Here is a 5537-nt window from a genome sequence, read left to right on the forward strand (position 1 = left end):
TGATTATTATATTTTTTTTTTTATCTGAACGCCTCCTGTTGCGGCCAACATATGTTTTAAAAAGGTCGATTATGTTTTATTGTATTAAAACCAGATGTGTTATTTTGTTTTTTATATTGTGAAAAAAACAGGTTTGTTTATCAACATTTATGAACCGCTGAATGTTAAAAGATCCTTTCATTATGAATTTGGGCAATATCTTCTTATTTCTGAGTTAACCATTTTTTTGTATATATAGCAATATATCAGGTTTTGACAATTCCCAAAACAACAATATGATACATGTCGTTATATGATTTAGCTACGTCTGCGAGGATTCCTATCCCCCCCGGATACCTGTGTTTGTTTAGCAATTAGTTTTGTACACCAGTTTTTCACACCTGGTTAATGTATACTACAGGTCGAAGAAGCAGAAGCCCTTAGGTCAGGTAAAAACCGGAAGATCATGTCGTTCGAGGGTTCACTAGGGGAGACACTCACCTAGTGGGCATTTGTGACTTATAACCAATGAGTAATAGGATTCTAAAAAGGCGACGTCCCTTTTTGCAACAAGTAAACGGAGAACTAAAGCGAACAGAGAACACGAACACAGAGTACAAAAGACAAAAATAAGAAGGATGCACATCGACGAGACGGAGTCCTAAGAAGGCCTCTTATTCACCTGGAACGTCATCTTTATGATAAGAACACCAATGGCGAAGAAATCACTACATACCACGACACGCACCACCCAAATTAGCAGCTATATATATGTAGTAACTCTTGCGATATCATAAAAGTGTTTGGCATATGTCCGATACCTGTCTCGGGAAGGATATCTGTCAACACAGGGACAACACTTTTCAAAGCTGGTTAATGGATACAACATTTGGAAGGGACCCTTCCCAGCAAATCTATTGAAACAATCGGTTGAGGTATCGGTTAAGGTATCGCCTGCTAGCTTTGTCGGTAGGCAGGTCAATTATAGTTTATACACAACACCAAACACTTGTAACCCCTTGTAACCTACTCTTCTTGGGCGTGGGTAATGATAATCAACGAAGGAATACGTTTCGGAAAAGATAACGCCTCTACGAAGGAGAGGAGAACTGGAACACACAGGGCACACAGAAGCGCTGAGATGGCAGGATGGACTTCGACGAGAAATCCTAAGAAAGGCTCTTCAGAAATACAACTCCACGGCTAAGACATTACTACACACCAGGACATGCATCACCTAACTTAGCAGTCATTCAGATATATATTAGGCTATTATTATTATTATTATACGGGTGACAGACCATGGAAGTCTAAGTCCTCGCGCGATGTATTTTCCAATATATATTTTATGATATACATCGCGCGTTTCTTAACGTGTTTTTTTTTCGTAGGGTTTTTCTTTTCAGGAACCGATAGGGATACATAATACAAATATATAAAATACATAATGTAAATAGATAGAATATAAATATAAATACATGAATATATGGATAAAATACATAATATAAATGTGAACGGGGAACTCCTGGTCGGCCGTAGAACCGCCGAAGCCCCATACACGCCAAAAATTATGGCATCCCTTGTGAAGGACGTTTCTATCAATTTACTATCGGTATCAAAATTGAATCCATTTTTAAAATTAGTACCAAAGGTGGCATATCAGAAATCATAAAGTAGATTATGTAATTAGGTATAATTTGAAGACTTAATTCAATTAGATAAATTTGATTTAGAATATAATTTATACGATATGATATAAATTTGAGATGCTTAGGCTCACTCCATTATGTCGTATTTGTTTGCCCATTATGATTAGGTATACATTATTGATATAATGCTTAGGCTCACTCTATTCTTTTGCTCCTATACGGGGAACCCTTGTTGGGCTTAGAACACTCGAAGTTTATTTACTATTATATTACCCCTAATCATATTATATTATTATTGGTAAGAATATTTTATAAATATAAAGGTATTTAATAGGTAACTGGTAAACACAAAATAGTTCCTTGAAAAAGAATCTTATTGTTATCATTGGTAGGACTCAACTAATTTTAATTAATATAAATATATATTTGTATGTATAATTTTCAAAAATAATATAAGCGTATTCAGCGAACTGGATACAGGTTTATACAGTAATTATACAGTAATTTTAAAATAATTTAAAAAAAAAAAAAGAAGAAGAGAAATAATAGATCAAATGGTTTAAGTTGCACTAAGTGATAGGTCTGTACCCGCCAGATGCTATAGTAAGACTGCCATTGCTTTAATGGCGTCATATACCTGTAATAGGAAAAATTGGTAATGGCAGCGCATGCGCGGGAGGTATCGGGCAGAGAGGGAGAAACAAATCATATGTTCTGTCGTTGGTTGTTTTTTTTAATGAATGGAGATTGCTATAAATTCTAGTGTATTTTTTGGTTTCTTTGTGGGCTAAGTTAGGTTTAAAAACTGTGTATTGAGAAGTGATCTTTGTTCAGCTTGTTTGTTCACCTTTGGACATAGATAACAATTGTATATATTTAATTGTAGGTTAGATTATAAGTTAGTAATATGTACATATATACATATATTTAGGGATAGGATAGATATAATTAGAATAAGATAGGATAGGACCTTTGTTCGTTTTAATTTACAATTAGTTTAAGTAAATCTGTACTTCAATAAACATTAAAAACACATGTTTCTTGTTGTGGATATGTGAGTTAAAACAATATTAATTAACCTTGCAGTTTGAATACATTACATACTGTGATTCACAAGAGTTAAAATCATAAAATAAAATTGTTTACATCGGGACCTGCTCTTGCTATACTTCTACTATATATCCCGAGTGTATTTTACGATGATAATTAAAATAATCAGTGTGGAAAAGGGGAGGCTGAATATTTGAGACTTTTCTGACGATAACATGCATATATATTTTTCTCTCAAGTTTCAAATTGTTAATCCCTGGAGGGGCAATAATGGTTAGTGAGTTAGTTCAGAAATCTTTATCTATAATAATATAATATAGGAACAAATTTGGGTGGTCTCATGGCTTATATAATATGGCTTATCTGCTGTGTGACGTCTTCGCCGCTGGCCAGCGTGTCCTTCCTGGACTCTGGCATGATGGTAGTGGCAGGCCAAGTCCTAGCTTGCATGTCACGATAGATAATTTGGGCGGAATCGCCGTGGCGGCGTTTTTGGGGTCTTCCGGTGTCCGCGGCAAGGGGGGCTTCAGAAAATGAGACCCCCGACCCCGATTTTATATAAATTCAAAATAACTGTAAAAATAGGATTACTTAAATCCGACAAAAATAATTTTATAATCATATTATAACAAACCTGGGAGTGCGGTGGTACATTGGTAAGGTACTATGCTACTAACTCCAGTTGTGGCATATAATTATTTTCTGTTATACTGTAGCTGTAGGTCAACCCTGTGGGTTCAAGAGCTCTCCCGGGGTCCATCCAGCTTCATAAAATTGGCACCCTTAATTGGGAAAACATCTGGCGGTTATGGGTGTTCTTGAGAAAATTACCTGCAGTATAACCGTTGTTCTTAAAACAGTGCTTATCATGTTTGTGGGTTATGGGTTATGTGTATGGGTTCAGTGATTTTTTAAAAACCCATGACCCTTCATGATCGTACACATTAACGTTAACATTATTATTATTATTTAAAAAATCTACAAAATAAAAGATAAAAAAGCTTATAAAATTCTTTAGATCTAGGATGAATGAAAAAAAATATTGCTATACTATATACATTTTTTGTAACTTGGGCATAGATTGACTTGAGTTTATAATAAAAAGATATGCAATTATTTAAATAAAATATAACATGTTGAATTAGGTTGGTACGTATATCGGCTTTATTATACTTTTTTGGGGGGTCTTATTCAGCCTATCTGAAAGGCGTTGAAGAAAAAAAAATGGCGGATATGACAACCAAGAGACGAAATTTAAATAAAATGTATTTAACTCTTTATTCGTGATATAATGTTTTGAAAATATACTGACTAATTAAATCCATATATGCTCTGAGGAGCAGAACCCATTTTTGCGAAATTAGGTCCTAAAACTGTAATAGGTGATTTCCAGTCCCCATGTGCAAGACAGTAATTAAAATTGTAATTTCCCTATTCTTTGTAATATATAGGTACTAAAGAAGCTTACATAACAAGAGTTTTCTTAATTACATTGAGGTCCTTTTATATTTCATATCCTATTTAAAATGCCTTTAAAAAGATAATAAGAGATAAATAATAGGATACATGTGAAAAAATGGGACAGCTTTGTGTTAAAAACATATTTTATTTAATCTTTTTATTATACAAAACAGAAGTTGGACTTAAATTTTATACTTTATGCAGCATTTATTACATTACTAATTCGATTACTTAGGCAAAATTACTGAGGGGCAAATATGTTTTTAATACCCTCATGTACATTTGCACCACATAATTAAAACGAATCTGAAATAAAAATTATACCAAATTTCAAAATAATTGTGAAACTGAAAATATTTTACAGTATCCATGTATGTATGGGGCTAGAGTGAAATATTAAAATGGATACTGTAAAATATTTTCATTTTCACAATTATTTTGAAATTTGGTATAATATGGAATAAGGACATTATTTTCAATGAATTTCTTAATAATGAGAAATAAAACCAAAACTTTCTTAGACTAGAAATAAATTTTAAAATTAATCAACAGTGAATCTCAAAATTTGTTTTTCTAAATAATAAAAAAAAAAGGTGGTAGACAAATGTTTTAATCAATTCTAAATGTTGGAAATGAAGCGGAAACGCCTGACAGGACTGCTACTGCTGAAGAACAATTTAGGGTTTTACCGCTGTTCAGGTTGGCAGCACTGGCGCCGTCCAAACAGCGCTCAGTCTGACCCAAACACCCGCCAAAGTGAGAACAACTCCCGCCAAAACTTCGTCATTCATCCTTACCCAGGCTGCCTTTCTTTAATTTTTGTCCGTGGTTGGTGCTAAATTTTATTTCCAAACAAAAACTAAAAAAATAAAAACTCACACGATTTGCAAGGTTCCTGTTAACATTGTCGTAAGTACTCAATTTTTTTTTTTTAATTTTAAAAGTCAAATTTAATGAACAAGTTCAGCTTACTAAATTATTTCAAGAGCATAAAAGAAGTTTGCTATTTTTTTTAAAGAAATGTTTTAATGTTGCTTATGGTAAGTGACTGATAGTTGAAATCAAACCTTTTCTCTAATATACAACCTAATTTAAAATAAAAATTAAAGTAAATATGATGTAATTTTATTATATTTGTATGAATGTTTCAACTAAAAAAAAAGGACTTCACGTCTTTGCAGTGGAAAATAAAAAATCTATGATATAATATAATAATAATATGAAAGTACAAATACAACACTACATCAAAGAATAGTTAGAGTAAAAACGACGATTGAAAGATTTAAATCTACCATCGAAATTTTCCATCAACCAAAAAAAAATATATTTTTTTTTTATTGAAAATATAAAGTTTAAAATTAACACCGGTAATTTATTGGCAAAAAGTAGCTGTTTTGT

At 32.6% G+C, this 5537-nt stretch overlaps 1 long non-coding RNA gene across 1 annotated transcript in view; it reads left to right on the forward strand.

Moving 5' to 3' along the window:
- The first annotated feature begins 4885 nt into the window (after nucleotides 1–4885).
- The window catches only part of LOC136797357 (uncharacterized), a 278908-nt gene continuing 278256 nt past the window's right edge, over nucleotides 4886–5537 (forward strand). The window contains exon 1 of the long non-coding RNA XR_010845184.1: nucleotides 4886–5048. This is a non-coding gene — a long non-coding RNA (uncharacterized lncRNA). The remainder of the gene's footprint in view (nucleotides 5049–5537) is intronic.

This window comes from Halyomorpha halys, unplaced genomic scaffold (assembly GCF_000696795.3).
Source record: "Halyomorpha halys isolate HHAL.00 unplaced genomic scaffold, Hhal_1.1 Scaffold35.1, whole genome shotgun sequence".
Taxonomy (NCBI): Eukaryota; Metazoa; Arthropoda; class Insecta; order Hemiptera; family Pentatomidae; genus Halyomorpha; species Halyomorpha halys.